Source organism: Numenius arquata, chromosome Z (genome assembly GCF_964106895.1).
Source record: "Numenius arquata chromosome Z, bNumArq3.hap1.1, whole genome shotgun sequence".
Taxonomy (NCBI): domain Eukaryota; kingdom Metazoa; phylum Chordata; class Aves; order Charadriiformes; family Scolopacidae; genus Numenius; species Numenius arquata.
In genome coordinates, this window is record NC_133616.1 from 59,388,344 (window position 1) to 59,409,488 (window position 21,145).

Sequence of the window (21,145 nt, forward strand, 5' to 3'; positions counted from 1 at the left end):
AACTTGGGCTAGATGGACTCTAAAAGTCTCTTCCAACCAGAATTATTATTGTTTATGTGTGTTCATGCTTTCATTTCATCAGTTTACCCAACTAGACAAAATAATGGAATAAAGCTTCCAAATCTGTGCAAAGGACAGCAGAACTTACTTCTCCATCCCCCACCCTACGTTCAGTGTTTTTTCCTTACAGTTTTGTATGTATTCTGTTTTATCCTTTTCTAGTTTCTAGAAGTCAATTAAAATTGGAAAAGAAAAGAGGAAAGAAGCTGTATCAACAGTTGTAGTTGCTATACGTCTGATTTGGCATGTGCCAGAGACTTGACAATATGAGTTAAAAGAAAGAGGCCTGAGTTCATTGTCAAAAAGGTGTAATAGCAGTGCAACATTTAGGTGAACTTGCTTTGAATTATCTAATAAACATTTTGATTTTCCACTTCTCATCAATGTCTTTTTTTTTTTTTTTTTTCTGTGAGACCCTGAAAGTTTTGCCTACGTAATGCAAAATTGATCTTTATACATAATTAATGAGCTTGTGCCCTGGAAAAAATACTGCACTGCATCTCAAAAGAACTATCTGTGCATTCTCAGCAGTGCATTGTGCACCAGCATAAGAATTGTATCCTTTCCAAATGCCTTTAAGGGATAGTTGTTTTCCCTTTTACAAGTAAATTTACTTTGGTAGTATATTAGTCAGACCTACACTTCAGTTGGCCAGATGCTTGGAAGGTCTATGTCAAAATAATTAGAAAAACAATATAATTGCAGTATATACTAGAGTTTCTTGATGTCAAAATTATTTTTAAAGGCACATAATCGCAGCAGAGAGCAAAAAGTCTCATGCCAGATTTTTTGCATGTGTAGATCAAGATACCAGGGAAACCTGGGGTTCAATGTTCACTTGTCTCTGTGATAGGAAGCTTTAGAAACTAATTTGCGTTTCAATTTTCTTCTTTTTCATATTTTCTTGAAGACTGCAAATATCAGCAATCCTTTAGCTAAAATGGTGAATATTGCTGATGACTTTATTAATCCTCCCCACTATCTTCTGTCAAAATTTCTGTGACTTTTTCACAGTGAATAATGCCTGCTTGTTAGCAGGACTCTGCCCAAAACTTCTATTACTTATTTTGTCAGGGGTTTAGAACAATTTCTCTGCTGGTGGCAGGTGGGATGTGCCTGTCCCAGAGGGGGAAAAGAATTTTGGGACAGGAATTAGCAGGACTCGTTAACAGGGCTTTAAACTAGATATGAGGGGGGAGAGGGGCCCTAACTGGGCCTGTTAGGACTAAACTCAAGGGAAACACGCCAGGGCTTGAGGGATGGTGGACTAGCAAGGACTCTTACTCTACCAATTCATTTCAGAGAAGTGATAGACACCTAGAAATTATGGAAACACCTGAGAGGGGCCTGGTAGGAAATGGGGCCCACGCTCACAAAAAGATGTTGAAACCATTAGATTGTCTGAAGTGCATCTATACCAATGCACGCAGTATGAACAACAAACAAGGGGAGCTTGAAGCCATGATGCACCAGGAAAACTATGACATAGTGGCTATCACAGAAACATGTGGGATGCCTCACATGACTGGAGTGCCACAATCGAAGGCTACAAGCTCTTCAGGAGGGATAGACAGGAAAGGAGAGGTGGCGGAGTGGCTGTGTATGTTAGTGAATGCTATGAGAGCTCAGAAATTAAGTATAGTGATAACAGGGTCGAGAGCGTTTGGATTAGGATAAGGGCAAATAAAGGTGATATTGCTGTGGGAGTCTGCTATAGACCTCCCAACCAAAGCAGTGAGGTGGATGAAGCCTTCTATAAGCAACTGGGAGAAATATCTCAGTCCTTTGCCACTGTTCTTGTGGGGGACTTTAACCTCCCCGATATCTGCTGGGAATACAACATGGCAGACAGGGAACAATCCAGGAGGTTCCTGGAATGTGTGGAGGATAACTTCCTCATGCAGCTGGTAAGTGAGCCGACCAGGGAAAGTGCCCTCCTAGACCTGCTCATTGTGAACAGGGAAGAACTTGTGGGGGAAGTAAAGGTTGGAGGTCGTCTAGGGCACAGTGATCATGAGATGATTGAGTTCTCTATCCTTGGAGAAACAAGGAGAAGGGTTACCAAAACTGCCACCTTAGACTTCCGGAGGGCAAACTTTGACCTGTTCAGAAGACTGCTAGACAAAATCCCTTGGGAGGATGCCCTTAAGGATACGGGAGTTACGGGAGTCCAGGAAGGATGGACGTACTTCAAGAAAGAAGTCTTAAAAGCACAGGAGCAGGCTGTCCCCGTGTGCCGAAAAACAAGTAGGCGGGGTAGAAGGCCAGCCTGGCTAAATAGGGATCTCAAAAACAAAAGGAGAATCTACAACTTTTGGAAGAGGGGGCAGGCCTCTCATGGAAACTATAAAGAGGTAGTGAAGCTATGCAGGGAGAAAATTAGGAGAGCCAAAGCGCAGCTAGAGCTCAACCTAGCTGCAGCTGTTAAGGATAATAAAAAATGTTTCTATAAATTCATTAACAACAAAAGGAGGATTAGGGAAAATCTCCCTCCTTTATTGGATGCAGAGGGAAACATAGTCACCAAGGATGAGGAAAAGGCTGAGGTGCTCAATGCCTACTTTGCATCAGTCTTTAGCAGTGGAACTAGCTGTTCCCTGGACACCCAGCCTCATGAGTGAGGAGACAGGGAGGGGAAGCAGAACGAGGGCATCACAATTAAAGAAGAAGAGATCAGTGACCTGCTACGCCATTTGGATGCACACAAGTCTATGGGACCAGATGGGTTACACCCAAGAGTGCTGAAAGAGTTGGCAGACGTGCTCGCCAAACCGCTTTCTGTCATTTACAGGAAGTCATGGCTAACTGGGGAGGTCCCAATGGACTGGAAGGTGGCAAATGTAACACCCATCTACAAGAAAGGCAAAAAGGAGGATCCAGGAAACTATAGACCTGTCAGTCTAACCTCGATACCAGGGAAGGTCATGGAGCAGGTCATCTTGAGTGCCATCAAAACCCACATAATGGGCAACCAGGGGATCAGGCCTAGTCAGCATGGGTTTATAGAAGGCAGGTCCTGCCAGACGAACCTGATCTCCTTCTATGACAAAATAACCAGATTATTGGATGAGGGAAAGGCTGTTGATATTGTATACCTGGACTTTAGAAAAACATTCGATACTGTCCCCCATACAATTCGTGTGAAAAAACTGGCTTCACATGGCCTGGATGAGTATACGATCCGCTGGGTCAAGCAATGGCTGACTGGAAGGTCCCAAAGAGTGGTGCTCAATGGATTTAAATCCAGCTGGCAGCCGGTCACAAGTTGTGTGCCTCAGGGCTCAGTGTTAGGACCATTTCTGTTTAATGTCTTTATTGATGATCTTGACAAGGACATAGGGTGTGTCATCAGCAAGTTCACAGATGACACCAAGCTAAGCAGGAGTGTTGATTCCCAGGAGGATAGGGAAGCTCTACAGAGAGACCTGGATAGATTGGATCATTGGGCCAAAATCAATGGCATGAGTTTCAACAAGGGCAAGTGCCAGGTTCTGCACTTGGGCCACAACAACCCCAAGCAGCGCTATGGGCTTGGGGAAGTGTGGCTGGAAAGCTGCCTGGAAGAAAGAGACCTGGGGGTTCTAATTGACAAGCGGCTGAATATGAGCCGGCAGTGTGCCCAGGTGGCCAAGAAAGCCAACGGCATCCTGGCTTGTATTAGAAATAATGTGACCAGCAGAAGTAGGGAGGTGATTGTGCCCCTGTACTCAGCACTGGTGAGGCCACACCTCAAGTATTGTGTCCAGTTTTGGGCACCTGAATACAAGAGAGATATCGAGGTGCTGGAGCGAGTGCAGAGGAGGGAAACAAAGCTGGTGAAGGGCCTGGAAGACAAATCATATGAAGAGCGGTTGAAGGAGCTGGGACTGTTTAGTATGAGGAAGAGGAGGCTGAGGGGAGACCTCATCACTCTCTACAACTACTTGAAAGGACACTGTAGAGAGGTTGGTGCTGGTCTCTTCGCACAGGTAATTAATGACAGAACAAGAGGGAATGGCTTCAAGCTCCAGCAGGGTAGGTTTAGACTGAACATTAGGAAAGAATTTTTCACAGAAAGAGTGGTCGGGCATTGGAATAGGCTGCCCAGGGAGGTGGTTGAGTCACCATCCCTGGATGTGTTTAAGAGACATTTAGATGTGGTGTTGGGGGATATGATATAGGGAAGAACTTTATATAGGGAAGTGTAGGGTAGATGGTTGGACTCGATGATCCCAAGGGTCTCTTCCAACCTGGATGATTCTATGATTCTATGATTCTATTTGATTATTGTGAAGCTGCCAAGGGACTAAATATAGTCTAGGATGTAGGTTGAAAATATATTTCTACCTGCCAGCTGCAAGCAAACAAATCTAAAGGTGGAAAACATTCCCAGCAACCTTTCCAGTATGAGTTTTCACATGGTTGAATGCATCATTGAAACTTGTTAAGAGAATAGTGCAGGATAGTTTACATTTTCAATTTATTTCAATGCTAAGAAAAAGAGTATTTTCTTCACTTATTTCTTAACAGTTTAACAGCTACTATAAAAAGATAATCTAGCATCTGCCCTAAGGCACATAATTTTTCCTCAAAAGACATATACCATACCTTAAGTTGAATGGAATTCTTTTTGCTGCTGTTTATTTTTCCTTTTGTCTCTCTCAGATATGATCAATTGTGACTTTCAATACTTTTTATTTAAGGCAGATCTTCCACATGGTTCATGACATGTAGTTAAACAAAGAAAAGTTTTAATTCTATCTATTAATAGATAAAAGCAGTAATTCCCTTTTTCGTGACTGTCTTTACTAGACAATTTCTGTAGGACTCAATAAAGTTTTTAAGGCTTCCCAAGCTTAATTGCCTATTACATGCATATAATCAGAAACGTATCTTCAGTGATTAAATTTATTAATTGAAAACTTATTGCATGCAAATACACAGTACAAACATATGACTTATCTGAAAAAGGGAATGTCAATATTTGGCTATTTTCACTTATTAGGTAGATACAATTTTAGGCTGAAAGAGATCATAATGTAATCTAATGTCATCTTTTCCTTATGATGAGCTTTTGAGTTTTAACTAGGTGTCCTTCTGAGCTCAAAAGCATGTATTTACTTGAAACAGAGCCTTGCAATATCCATTAGGGACCATGGAGAATTCATCATCTAGGAAAATAAAATGAACCAAGGATGGGACATTTGATTTTCTACTAAATGTGCTGAGTGCTTACTTCATATTGTTGAAAGTGTTGTGCCTGTTTTCTTATAAAGCAAGAAAGCATAATGTTTTAAAAGTGATCTCATAGAGGAATCTTTTAATGTTATATAAAAACTGTTTTTCATTCAGCTTTACTTACTATTTGCTAATCTTCAGTAAGTGTCCTGGATGATGTTCTTGTCCCTGTAATGCTACAAATATAATTTATGTGCATTTGGCATGAAGAACTTTTGCTCCAAAAACAATAGTAAAGGAATACGTTAGAGCAGAGTGGTGAAAACACTCTGGCTCTAACACTTGTTTCATTATAATGTGTCATTTGTTTTACAGAAGAAGTATGCATTTTTTTCTGTTCTCCCACCCAGGGGACAGGCAGCACTATTCTTTTGTAGAGGCTGATCCCTGTTTCCCAGGGGAACACATAAAAAATTCAAAATCAAATATGTAACAGAAGTATTGAAGTTATTTAAAAAATATTTCAAGACCATAAAACTTTATTTTCTCCCCAAATCCCTAAACAATAAAGAAGTAGAGAGAAAGAAAGCAAATTAATTTAGTCTGGTAATAGAAATGAACCAGAACTGCCAGATAGTCTTCTCTCAGAAAGGAAATAGTTGAAAGCCTGCTTTAAATACAGTGCATTGATGAAGACAGAGAGAAACAGCTTGTGTTAGGAGACAACACACCAAAGTGTCTATTTTTTAAAATGCTTCCCATCTTTCTAAATACATATTTTTTCTCCTCTGGAGAAAATGAACATAAATCTTGTTGAGCGCTCTTTTTGAATCACAAGCAATGTATTAGAATTTTAGGATTTACCTTGTCTGATGACGTACTAGCCTTGGCTTTCTTTCAGTGGTTTTCATACTTAGCAACCCTGAAATCAGTAACTATATTTATGTGGAGTGGAAATATGATTTATGTTCAAATATTATCAAGGGTGGAATCCCCAAATTTTTCGGTTCATAGAATATACTACAAATTCAAAACCTATTTGTTTTAATACAAAAGGAACTGTTTTCAATTGTCTTCCTGACTGTAACTTTGTATAACTTTCTTTTTACAAGCAGAAAAATTTGGTCTGCATGGATATGTGAATTACAAATATATTTGCTGCTTTTACCTTATGCTTCTTGACTTCTGATTCGGAGAATGAATGGTTAAAGGTCGTTAGTGTAGATTTAGTACAGCTTGGCAAAGAACAGAGCTCGGAGCCCAGGAGCCCAGCATTCCAAGATAAGCAAGTGGCCTTGTGTATAAGACAGCAGGAACAGCCTGCACGCTAAGGAGGAATCCAATTATCTGAGTAAAGTGTCCATCTGGTCGGGACCAGTTTCGCGGTTTGGGGTCCAGCCAGCCCAGCATTCTAAGCCAAAGGTAAAAGTACACGGTGAAGAAGACTATGAGCCTTCCTCCAGAAGACCCCGGTCCACGACCAGTGGGTGACAGTACGCATGCGGCAAGGGGAGGAGACTTATGATAATGAGTTCCTAGAAATAATTAGAATAGTAACGCCTTTTCTTAATTATAATAACCCAGCCCACATTAATGAATATGTATGCTTTTTATCATAAATAGATGTTTGTTTTACGAGCCAGTGTGCAAGTTAGGAGGAGAAATCCCCCTTGCACCCAGCGCCGCAATAAACATACCTGCTTTATAACTCTATTCAAGTTGTAGGGTTTGTTTCCGCGCGTCACCTCGCTCTCTAATGAATCCTCTTTTAAGTATATTATTGAATTCTTGTTGTTGAATTCTTACTCTTGAATGGTATTGTTCTTGTTAAACTATTGAGATGCTAGTGTATGATAGTGCACCACAACAGAGTATTCCATTACCTGAGTTGTTCAGCAACAAGTTATTTCCTTTTTGAACAACAGCTTCCAACTGTCAGTATATCTTTTGATTTTTAAATGCTTCTTTGAGTAATTTTTCAACTTTTCTAGTATTAAGAGTTTTTATATCAAGGGTTCACCGCTGTATCTAAATGGCTTTATTTCTTAAAAAGAAATAAATTTTACAAAATAAAGCAACCTTAACCATATCAACACAATGTAGTGATTAATCATAAAAAGTTGTATAGTTTTTATGTGATTATCTGGAAGTTCACAGCATGCCAGGGAGTCTTCTTTTGCTTTTAACCCTTCAAGGACTATTTATCATTAATATCACTATGTCTTATACTTTAATGGCTATGATGTTTACTTGGAAAGTGTATAATGTTGTTAAAACTCTCTCAGGTAGAGGGGGAAATGCTATGACATTGCATGTGTCCCAAATCTGTGGTGAGTCATCTAGCCTTTGAGGATCACTGGTACTTCCATAAAGGTTCATGTTCAAACTCAGTATCCTCCTGAAAATGTATAATGGTTTTAACTGAAACTTGGAAATAACTTTAGAATAAACATTTGGTAAATGCAATTATTACCTTACTTCTCCCTTTCTAAGTTCTATTACTTGCAGATAATAAAAGCTTCTGCATGAAGTACCATATTGCAATCTCTATTCATAGCCCATATTAAGCTTCTGCTTAAATGTGAAGACTCTATCCAGTGAAAGAAATAGGTTACCAGCAGGTGGCACATCAACTGTGATATTCTGTGTTTTATTGAAGTTCCTGCTGCCATACCCCGATATAACATGAATTTCTTTGATCTGCTTTTGAAAGGAGTCAACAAAGTCAATGTGGTAAGTTAAAAGGCAGTTAAAAGAGAGACTTTATTATTAGTGAGTGATCAATTTGTGAACAATCCTGAATCTAGGTCTGAAATTTGCTTGATGTTTCTTTTCTTGATGTGCACAGGACTTTAAGCCATGCTTTTGTGTTTGCATTGAGTTAACGTTTCAGCATGATTCTTCCCTTAAGCTTTCTGGAAGGACTTGGATGAGCTGCTTGCTCATCCTTGCAATCCTTGCAATCTTGCCTAAGACTGCTATAAATTCTAGGTCTTGAGTAATTATTTAGTTAGTAATCTATAGCCTGATAAAATGACAGGCTGAGGGAGCTGGGGTTGTTTAGCTTGGAGAAAAGGAGGCTCCGGGGAGACCTCATAGCGGCCTTCCAGTACCTGAGGGGGGCCTACAGGAAGGCTGGGGAGGGTCTGTTTACAAAGGCCTGCAGCGACAGGACGAGGGGCAATGGTTTTAAGCTGGAGAAGGGGAGATTTAGATTGGATATTAGGAAAAAGTTCTTTACCATGAGGGTGGTGGAACACTGGAACAGGTTGCCCAGGGAGGTGGTTGAGGCCCCTTCCCTTGAGATATTCAAGGTGAAGCTCGACGAGGCCCTGGGCAACCTGGTCTAGTAGGAGGTGTCCCTGCTGACTGCGGGGAGGTCGGACTAGATGACCTTTGGAGGTCCCTTCCGGCCTGGACCAATCTATGAATCTATGAATCTATGAAAATGTCCCTTGTGACTTCATGGTGTATCTTGTTGTTTCAGAGCATGCAGGGTGACACAGCTGGGGCTGGCAAAATAGGCATGGTCCAAGGGTCACTGTCTGCAAGGACATGGTGAAGCAGACTTGGCCTCAACATTTGGAATGTTGGAAATTTGTGCTTGCTGCTGCTGGGGTTGCAGTGAATCAGTAACAGATATTAACTGTACTTCTCTTTACGGTGAAAAAGTATAGGTCAGCAATCCAGGACAACTCTATTTCAGCACCGACTGTGTTCTTTTCTTGTCCTTGTTCTCACAGTAGTACCTACAAATCCCCGGTGTTTCATCCCTTAAATAGTATGAATAAATTTTACTTACTTTGCTAAGAAACTCTGAAGCTATCTTGCAGGTTAAATTCAGTTCATTTTCCTTTATCCGGTATATATATGTTTCTATCACACAGGCAAGAAATGTACGCATTTGAAGTATCGCTAGGAAGTTTTGTGTGCAGATCTGCAAATGTAATAGGATAGCTCTTGACATGTGTCTAACAGGAAATCCAGGAACTTTAATGTTTTTTAGACCGTACTGATGACAGTTACAGAAGGGTCTGAGAAGTGAGTCCTGCTAAATAGGATGCAAATTGGCAGGTCTGGAGAAGAAGGGAGGTAACATTCTCTCACTAATAGCTGGGTCTGCTGTTTGGCAATGTAGCTGTGGCTTGAATTATACCAGTTCAACTAGTAATTCAGCCTATTACAGCAGACATTGCTTTGCATAGCCCAACTGAGGGACAGGTGCCACTTAGAGCATGTACACACTAAGCTTTTTGTTCCTTGATTTATTGCAATGACGTCATCAGAAAGAAAGTACCATGCAAGGACTTTGAATTCTTAGAGACTTTTTTTCCATTATTTTCTAAGTACTTAGAATTGCTATGCAAGACACCAACATTTGAAATAAATCACTGCCTTGATCTCTTTAGAAATAAGACATTTGTGGATAGAAATAGACTGATCTTTCTCACATTCCCACCCTGTCCAGCAGGCGCATCTTAGAAAACCTGAGCAAACCAAACACAGCTCAGCATTAGCTCTTCTTAGTTACCATGCCATGAATATATACTTTCAGAAGCTTTCAATTAAATTATTGATTTAAGTAGACTAAAAATTTAATAAAGATGTTAGTCAAAAGAATTATTCTGTATCTTTTTGTAAAAACTCATCTTCTGTGATTCTACTATAGTTATTGAAGTTGACTGAAAGCGAGAAACAAAAAGATATGTCCATAGGATTGTCACAAGTATTCATGAAATCATGTAAACTGCTAGGAGTAAAACTAGTAATGAGGAAATCTGAACTCCAAACAGAAACAGTTCCTGAAGCTTCCCAGAGACGTGTTTCTCCTACCTCACCTGTTTTTCTGTCTCCTGACTGGAGCAATGTCTTACTTTTAATCAGTGTTCATAGATTTTGGTTGTGATGTAATTCCAGTAACTTCCAGCATGGGTTTTCCTTTTTTTTTTTTTTTTTTTTTTAAATAGAAAATGAAGATAATTTCTTATTTTGTTCTAATTGACACAGAAATGTGACTTTCCTTTCAGTGTGGGAAGACAGAGATCAACATAATTGAAGAGAATTTGTCAGTTAGTTTTTTAGTCTCAACTTCAATTTGTATTTTATTACTCAAAAATGCACAAACCAGGTATGTAACCTAGCTTCAGGTGGGAGGGAGAAAACAGTGTAATTTTTAAGCTTTTCTCTTTACCGTGGTTGGAAATTAAAATATGACTTGCAGGCACAGCTGGAAAGCTCCGAAAGTTTAATATTTAGACAGTTTTCAGGGGCATTTTTCATGGACAGTGGTGAAATAGCCTCACCTTTAGAAAATTTTGAAGGGCTATGTCCTTTCTATCCTACAGGTATTGAACCCCTTTGAGAGTAAATAGAAATATTTTTTCCCTTCTGAGGTATAGTGAGCCTAAAATGTATTTAGTCAGAAACAGGTCCCCTTCATTGGGCAAGACATTTTAGGTCTTCCCCAGTCAAGTTGTTGCTTCTACAGAAAAGCTAATTGTGAAGGCAAAGTTAACATTACCTGATTTTTCTCTGTTTATATAAACATCACTGTCACCTTCCCAAGTTGAGTTAGGCAGTCAAACATGAATAACATAAATACAAGTTGTTGCACTGCCTTGTACCAGAGTTTAGCACAAGTGATGTCCGAGTCATGTCCCAGTTTAGCACAAGTGATGTTGCTTGGTTCTAAAGCTGCTGTATATAAGTAGGAGATAGTCTGCTTTAATGGGATAAAGCAGATTATACACACTGGGATAGAGAGGAGGCAGTCACTGACATTAGGTTTAGTTGTGTTTAAAGGTCCAAAAGTTAAGTTAAAGAGCGAAGCTTCTTGGTGTCTTTTCATATAGTGTATCTAGTAGGATTTGAACAATAGCATGGTATTTTTTTTTGTTTGAAAGCCATCTAGAATTAATGCCAACACTGTCAAGTCTTATTAAGGCAAAAGGTGCAAAGTTGGATCCTGTTGCAGGAGCTGTTCCAAAACCAGGATATGTGAAAGTTTTCTGCAGTTAGAGTAAACGGGAAAAAGGAGAGATTCTGCATATGCTATTTCACAGGCTAGACGCAGATGTGCTGGGCAGGAAAGGAGAAGACTACACACTCACATGCCACTAACTCTCATCCATATTTTTTTATTACAAGAAGTGTTATTAACATTAGTGTAGCATGATCCCACTGACACCAAAGAGAGTCATTACCATTGAGGATCAAGCCTTAGCTGGATCAGAGTCTTCATTAGTTCTGCTATGTCATTGAGGACACCACACTGTGCACAGCCTCTGGTTCTGAAGTCTGTGTAGTTAAGTCCAGCCTAATTGAACTGTGAGAAACTTTTCTCTTGAACAAAATAATTTCCTGACCATATTCTTTCTACAGAAATGCAATGAACTATTATTTGGGTTTCAACTTGATAAGGTATAACTGACCTTTTTCCCATTTTCTTCTTGGTGTTACATTACAAAGCAGAGGGGAAAGTGATGATTTTCATTGACTACTTGGCTATATTAGGAAGGGATTAATTAAATAGATTAATAAAGGTAACCTGTTTAGTAAAAAGACAGTTTTTACTAAAAAAACTCCTGCAGTTACTAAACTAAATTTCAGTATTCCTTTTACAGACCTTGGGATTCTACTAGGACTAGCAATTGGGAGACTTGTTTTTTGGTTTGAGAATTCCTCTTTCAGCCCTTGTTCTGTACTTATGTGCTAACAATATTTCTTCCATGATGACATACTCTTGACTTCAGTTTGGGATGCTAAAATAGCAAAATATTTACATGCACATATAGTTAATATAGAGAAGTACTTCACTAGAATCACAATGGAAAATACTGGGAATGAAATTTTGTAGGTTTCCATGAATATCAGATAATGTATTTATCATGAATCAGAGACAAAGTTAGTACTCAGGGACCAACAAATATAGATGGCTTTAACAAAAGATAGTGGTGCAGGTGATCATTTGTTATCATTTATCATTCACTATCTTTTTTGTACTTAAGAACATTTCATTCTTTCCAGTGCCCTTGCTCCTGCTGTATTAGTAGCTATCTCTTTAGTGGGAAAGGGGAGGTAATCTAGGTGCGGAAAATGATAGAAGTGCAGTCTTACATTAATTACTTAATAGCACTTGGACCAAGTGCTAAAAAAAGAAAGAGCTGGATGGAAAATTGTCATGTCAGAAGGACTTAGGAAAGGAAATCTCTTAAAGAGAAAGAAGACAAAGCAGCCTTTTCCAGTTTTATCATTTGTTTTGAAGAATATTATGATGTAAGAATGCACAGAGAGTATCAAAATCCAACTTTTCCACATTTGGCATTTGCAAGTCTTGCTTGGATACCTATGACTTCTGTAAAAGACAGGAAACTGCTGGCCTAGTGGAAAAACAGTAGTCGTGAATGATGGCTTGCCAGGCTGGGGCGTGAAAAGACAGGTACAGTTGTGCAGTTGCCATAGTCCCGTGTTTTACTTTCCTTAAAACAAGAATCTATTTTAAAATTAATAAAATAATTTGAGGACCTGCATTATGATTTTTTCCAGCTTTTGAAGAAATTGTTGCTAAACTGTTATCTGCTGCAGGCATAAATAAAACTGTCATATTTGCCATGAAAGAGTCTGACTGACAGTGGGATAGTTTAAAACCTAGCAAATAAGGTAAGAAATCTTCTAATGAATACATATTGAGCCACTCTAAGGTATCATACAGTAGGACAAAGATGAACAGTAACATATGCATTATTGAGCAGCTCATGTCAGCTTTAAATAGCATATCATCCTTTTGTCACTTTTCACTTCATTATGGGATAATTTGGCTAGTGACATATAGTAGAACTGTTGCAGTTACAATGGAGGCATTTATAACATGTTTTCTTATTACTGTGTGAAGATTTCATAAATAAATTCTGCTGTTTGTGCTAGGATGAATGCTGAACATATTGCTGCTCTTTTTAAATTCCTGTTCCATATGTAAGAATAATAAAATCATTAGAAGAAATTATTTTGTTCAGAAACTCATTATCTTTTCTCTTATTTGTCACCTCTCCCAAAATTCATGGTTTCTGTAACTTGTAATTACATTTCGCTAATACTCGCTTACTAAATATTTTAATCTATATTTGAACTTTCTAAACAGTCAATGGCAGCTGGCTCTGAGAGACTCTGAGAACTCAGTCTTCATTTTGGGATTAGTTGAAATAAGGAGAGGTACTTGTACAAAACTAAGCACCTAAATGATTAGAAGTGAGTTCACATGAGATCTATGTATATTTTATCCCTCTAACCAGGTAGAAATCTGCATAGTCCATATATAGCATGATGAAAAGTACATACAAGTTCACAGTTTGAGCACAAAGATTAGTTTTAGTTTTTAAAAATATTTTAAATCACATGAAATAATAAATTTTTTCTACTTTTTCTATCAGAGCTATTTTGACCACAAGTCCATTAGTCAATAGTGTGACCTGTGGGAAAAGGAACACTTCTTGTGATAAACAAATTAATAGTGGGAAAATATACACTCTTCAGGGAGACAATCTAGGAACAATCTTTTAATTTATGAGAATCTGTAGTTGTTACATGTGTAAATAATGGATGAATAGAGGAGGGTTTACATGAAAAGCTCTATATTTCATATGTCCCTGCATTATTAATGCAATATAGATCAGCAAGAGGGACAAACTGCGCTTCCCTTGTTGATTCCGCCCACTGCAATTCAGATCAGCAGCAGTGTGATGTTCACAATGCATTCCTGTCTACCCTGGGAAACGAGTGGATGGAAGTAGCTATGGCCTGAGTCTGCAAAGCAACAATAACACAGTGGGATTCATACTTATTATATTAAAGTTTATAAAAAAAGAAACCAGAAAAAAGTTAAATAATTGTGTATTTTTTAATGTGTTGGCTGTCTCTCTCGTTGTTGACTGTATTTAAATTTAATTCATTTTCTCATGTTCCTCTTCATACTTACTTAGATTTAACTTGACAATTATGCCAATTTTCTAAGCCTATGGATGCACTACCAACAATGAAAATGACATCATGTTACAACATGAGGCTGTAGCAAAGATCAATTCCCGAACTGTCTACCTCTACTTGTTTTGGCTGGAAGAGAGTTATTATTACATTTCTTCATAGTAGCTTGTATGATGCTGTGTTTTGGATTTGTGATGAAAACGGTGTTGATAACACTGGGATGTTTTATTTCTTGCTGAGCAGTGCTTACACAGCGTCAGAGCCTTCTTTGCTTCTCACACTGCTCTGCCAGCAAGCAAGCTGATGGGTGCACAAGAAGTTGGGAGGAGAGACAGCTGAGACAGCTGACTCCAACTGACCAAACAGATATCCCATGCCATATGACATCACGTTTAGCAATAAAAGGTGTTGGAAGAAGAAGAAAGAGAGGTCATTCAGAGTCATGCGTTTGTATTCCCAAATAAATGTTATGTGTGATGAAGCCCTGCTTTCCTGGAGATGGCTGAACACCTGCCTGCTGATTGGAAGCAGTGAATGAATTCCTCATTTTGCTTTGTTTATGTGTGTGGCTTTTGCCTTCCCTATTAAACTGCCTTTATCTCAATCCATGCATTTTTTCACTTTTACGCTTCTGAGCCTCTCCCCCATCCCACCAGGGGGATCGAGTGAAAGGCTATGTGGTGCTTATCTACCCATCAGGTTTAAACCACAACACTACCACATCCTACATTTTGTTACTTGTTTCATTTTTATAGCTGGTTTTTTTTTTGGCCACATGCATTTAAGAGTCCAATATCTGACCCTGGATGCTGGCCTGTGGGGACAGACTTATCCCATTTGAGATTAGGGTCCAGTTGCATATGACCACAGACAGCACTGGAATCAAATTTTGACCTCAGGGATTATCAGTGTGGGTGGAAAGGTGAAAAGTGGATAAAGAAAATCTAAATCCTCTACTGTGTGCAGACAAGTGCTCATGAGAAACTTGCTGTATGGAAATTACACTATGGAGGCATTACTTTTGTGTATGGTTTATGGGAACAAGGCAGGATTATGTAAGCAATTAACACTGTGGATGAAAACAAGAAATAACCCAAACCGAACAAAATATTTAAAATTTCTTGGATGATTGCAATCGTTTCTGATTAACTAGGTTATACATTCAGAAAAGCGTTTGCCTTCTTAGTTCCTTAGTGGTCAAGTACCATGCCTCAGAGCACGTGAGAGTTTAAAACAATCCATCTAGGCAATGTTTAAGGCAGCTACTGAAACTGCCCGAGTCCAACACTTTAGTAGCTTCCTTCTGGTCATAAATGTCACATTCAACTTACTGAGAAGCTCAGCAAGCCAGAGGCAGCCTTTTTTCTCTATAGAACTTCCCCTTGCCAAAAACATAGAGAGGAGATGAGTTTCCATCTTTACAACAAAGGATGCATGTGATTATTGGCCTGGTGTAATGGTACAGGAGGAGCTTAAGTAGAATGTAGATATAAACACTGTCAGAAAGGTAAGAAAAGCAGAATCCTTAAGGCATGTATAAAAGACCTCAAAGTGTCAAAATTTGTATGTCTTAGCCTGACTTTGGATCTAAGAGATAGAAGAACAATGTGGTCATTTGTCCTATCATTGCCCTTTCATTGTCAAAAGTCTGAAGACAAAACACCAGTTTGTGGTGAGTTTTCTATCAACCAGGTTAGTTCTAGATATAATAAAGAAAGTAGGGACAATGGATCCTTGTTGTTACTAGTAGAACACAAGAAGACTTCACTAGTTTATTTGATAGGTCTGCTATTAATCTACCAACACAACCCTCTGTTAGAAAAATATCATGTTGTTTGTTGTTCTTAGAGGGAATGCTTGTGAGTGTGTAGCATCTGTTTCACTGACATATTTCCTGTTTTCTGAGTTTTACCTAACTGGAAAACCTGAAGAAAAGTTCAATGTACCCAACAATATAAGTTTTTTGTAGCTTGCTTAGTGTCAAAATATATAAACAGAAACAACTAGTCTTTTGAAACTTTAAAAAAAAAAAAAAAAGAAAAAAGATTCATAAGCTTTTAAAATAATGAGTTATAAGAAAGTATGAAAACCCAAATCACAAATAAATGAAGTAAATTAAGATAATGGATAATGTTTTTTTTGTAATATAAACATAAATTCTGTTTACAATTGAAATGTAATGTTATGTTAAGGATACCTGTATAAAAAAGTATAGCCAAACACGCTACTTCGTCATACTTGATGGGATATCTGTGAATGTTCAGAATTGTGGATGACTATGCAAGAATTTATTTTGAAAATATTTAAATCATGAAGTGCCTTTAATTCTCCCCTTCCATTGACAAAGAATATAGGACTATAGCCTAAAGACTATAGCAGACTGACTTTAGTATAATAGCTGTACTTTGACTACAGAGCTGATATGGTAAGAAGTTCAGTGTGAACCTGAAGAAGCCACTGCCTCTACCTGCATGCAAGGAGGGGGTTTAAAGAATGGAATTTCCCAGGAAAAAGGCCTACAGGTGACAGAAGAAGAGGATGTGGACTAACCTTACTGAGCCATGTGAGACACCTGGGCCAGCAATACGAGGTGTCGGAGCAGCACCAGGAATCATGTTGTAGGACCAATATCCTAAGTGAGTAAAATGAAAGAAGACTGAGCACACTATGAAACACACGTGAAAAGGAACACAGAGAATACATGTGAGATGGAGCCTGGAAAACTGTGTGTGAGTAAGGAATAATTTAGAACAGTGAAAAAATTGAATGTCAGAAATAAGTATATGAAGTATTCTTTTTCTGTGTTTCTGTGTATGTGTGTTTTATTAAAAGGAGTGAATCCAACTAAGATAAGGGAGAACAGAAAGAAGAAAAGAGAAGGAAAAAATAGCTAGATAATTAAATATGTGACTGACAAAGCAAAAAAGCATGATGGTCAGATTTGAAGTTGTAATTTGGAAATAATTTAGTATCCTGTTATTGTCTGAATTCACAAGACTTTTATTTAGCCAAAGAAATAATACAAGATGTCTTTATGACTTTAATGTCTTTTACAACACCTTCTCATGTATTTATGCCTTCCTTCTTGATTATCTAAATAATATTCTGTAGCCTGCATTACAAACACACTTCAATTTTCTGAAAAATCAAACGGATTCGTGATGAGAGTAGGTAACAGCATCAAGCAAGGTAATTGCCATAGACTAGAATATAAACTTGCTTCTTAGATACTATGTTTCATTCTGATTTGGCAAGACGTTTTACCATGCCTAACTAGGCAAATTACTTCTTCGCAGCAAATCAGCAGCACACATCACCTGCCCCAAGTAAAGGAATGGCTTGTATACATTTTCTGATTTGTGGTCTAATTTCTGTAGGGATGTTAATGAGTATGAACTCATGTTTATTTTCACCCTAAAGACCTCCTTCATTATGAACCAACAAGGGTAATTTTCAGGATCTGAGAAGTTATTCTGGATGTTGTTTTTTTCCTCACATTCGCTTCTTTGTTTTTTGGTTTGTTTTTGTTTTCGTTTTTGTTGTTGTTGTTGTTGTTGTTTTTTTTTAGCAACATCCTTTTATCTCAGAAAGCCAAATGGTTTTAATTCACAAGAAACCATAGCTATTTCATCTCTCAAGATCTGCATTCCAAACATACCATCACCTCAGAATCTGTTGAAACCACTAAAGAGAGGAAAAAACAAGCAGCTCCACAATCAAAGAGCATCCTTCCCACTGTGACTGATCAGAGTTTTTAAGTGATTGAACTTTATAAGCACTGTTCTACTCACGCTGTCAAAGAAAACATAACAAATGAAGGCATTCAATTTAGTTTTTCTTCTAATTAAGGTAATAGTGATACTTCTTTACACTGCACGTCCCTTGTTGTTCCTTTTCTTGGTAAAAATAGACTAGTTACTCATTTTGATTTCCACAGTGGTCTTGTCCTTTGTTTGCTGTACAAGAACAATTTTTTTTTATTGCTGTTGATCAATGTGCAAAAGCTGTCTGTCTAGTGCCTGTAGAAAATTGTGAGGGGGTTTATTTTTGCTTTGCTTTTGTGTAATTGGAAGTGTCAGCCTATAAGAAAAGGTCAGATGGTTTGAAAGTTGAAAAGGAAGGAGGAAAATACAGAAAAAGGTAAAGGATGCTCATTCCTAGTGCCCAGTACTATGACGGTAATTACATGAGTCCACAGGAGACCAAGATGATAAAAGTAAATGACTGCCAGAACCTTTAGGTTTCCTGGACTGAGGATGAGAAACAGCCTTAAGGGAGTATGTGAAATTCTTTAAAGGCTGTCACAGCTCTGAATATGAAATACTTCCCGTTGCATGTGTTTCTTTCAGAAGCACTGTTAAAGTTGTCAAGAGACAACAAAAAAAGGATTAGTGTGTGAAGCAACTGTAAAATCTTCAGAAATTATTTAGCCTACAGTGTTTTCAAGATAGTTCTTAGATGAGATTTTGGATGTGTTGTACTACTACAATATGAAGTTAGTTTAGCACAGAACCAATGCTGACCTGTATTTCACTAATCTTTCCCTAACCTGCCTATGTACCACTTGAGCAGCCAATGAAAAACTTCCCCCATGCATCCGTAATTCTTACTCTCGTATACTACAGTAGTGCTTTCCTATATACATAGCAGCTGGCATAGTGGATAGAAACCCATGTTTTGGCATACATATGCACTTCCATGTTAATCATTCAGCTGCCTGAATTACTCAGACTGTAAAGTTGGTAGTTTAAGGCCAGCCATCTACTAAGGTGTCTGATTTTTAAACTGAATTTCACCTTCTGAAAGAGCACCAGGAATCTATGCTCGGACCACAACATGTAAAAATATACACAGGAAAAGACACACAGTTGAGGAAAAAAAAATACAGTTATGGTCAGACATCTTTTATTGAAGGAAAATGAAAATGAAAATGAAAATGAAAATGAAAATGAAAATGAAAATGAAAATGAAAATGAAAAGGAAAAGGAAAAGGAAAAGGAAAAGGACCCAGATTACTTTTAGCTTGTGGAAAACTGTATAGCATATGGCTACAGTTGTTCTTAATGGTACTTTTACAGTGATCCCTCTTTTTGGAGACGCCTAAGCTGTGAAGGTCCTTGGCTGCCCTGTTCACATAGCTAGAAGAGTAACAGTTTTGATGCTTGCATTTTCATTTCACTTGGGATGTAATATGAGCATAATAACATGACATGCCAAATTTTAAAGTTCAGTATTATTTTTGGCATTAGATCATGTATATCAAGCATGTAAGTAACATCCTAGAAAAGCAGAATGTAGTTCTTTGGCTCATGATTTCTTTCTTTGTATTACAGTTCTGCAGTCTTTACTAAGCACAGGATTAATTACTGAGTCAAATAAGTTAGTACTGATCTTTTATTCTCCCAAAAGTATTTACTGTACATACTGTATGTACTGTATATACTGTAAAGTATATACTGTAGTTATTACTGTATAATTACAGGGGCAGAAGCAGTTGAGTTTCTTAAATCCTGGTGAACCAGGTTACATCAAAGACACATGATAGATATGGGAGTTGTGGGATGGATTTCCATCATTCAAAACTAGATTTTTCTCTTTATGCACATGGCTTATTTCAGTGTTATTCTGAAATATGAACAAATGTGAAGCTTTTCCATTGTTTTGGCTGGTGGCCCACTTGAGCTCTTCGTAGAATGAGAGAGATTAGATCTTTGCCTTCAGTGCATACTGTTATTATTCATTTGTACACTGATGAGTTAAGCAACCCTAGACCGGATTTCTGCAATATGTAGGATATACAGAGTTTTTCAGTGTGAGATTTCCATGGCTGCTACCTCTCCCATGCAGAACCATAATACTCTGAGGTGTGCTAGTTCTCTTGCATCAGAATAAAGAAATGTGGAGGACTGTTCCAAAACACTGAAAACAATTCCCCTTTAGCTTCTATATTTTATTTTTTGCTTGTTCTGATTCTCTTGAATAAGGGAAACTGTTTTGGTTTTTCTTTTCTTTCTCTAATTCAATTTTCCAGACAGAAATTCAAGCTACTGCTTCACCAAGAAAACAGAGAAAAAGACAGAACCTTCAGACCAATAGCTAGCAGTTAAATTTTATGTCCTAGTTTTCTAGCTCTTGGCATCCAATCTGTACGTACATGCAGGATTACACCTCGCAGGTGTAGAAATTGGCATTTGTCCTTCTTAAATTTCATATGGTTGATTATTGCTCAGTGTTGTGATCTATCAAGATCTCTCTGTAAGGCCTCTTTGCCCTCAAGGGAATCAGCAGCTCCTCCTAATTTAGTACTGTTGGCAACTGTTACTGTTGGCACTTAACTCCTTTGTCCAGATCATTGATAAAAAGATTGAAGAGAACTGGCGCTAAAATTGAGCCCTTGGGGAACTCAGTCAGTGACTGACTGCCAGCCAGATGTTACCCTGTTTATTATAACTCCTTGAGCCCAACCTTTCAGCCAATTATCCGCTCATATTGTGTACATGCCTAGCTGTATGCTGGACATTTTGTCCAGAAGGATACTGTGAGAGACAGCATCAAAAGCTTTGCTTAAACAAAAACCCCACATCCATTATCTTCCCCTCGTCCACTAACCTTGTTAAAGAAGGATATTCAGTTAGCAAGACATGACTTTCCCTTCATGAACTCAAGCTGGCCATGACCAATGACTGCATTGTCTTTCTAGTCCTTCTCAGTAACTCCTGGAATAATCTGCTCCATAATTTTACCAGACAGCAAAGTGAGACTGGCAGGCCTATAATTACCCAGGTCTTCTTGCTTGCCCTTCTTGAAAATTGGAATAACATTTACCAGCTTCCAGTTGACTGAGACCGCTACAGATTCCCAAAACCTTGGTAAATAACTGAGAGAAGTCTCACAATAACATTTGCCAATGTTTTCAGAACTCTGGGATGAATCCCATTGGTCTCCATAGACT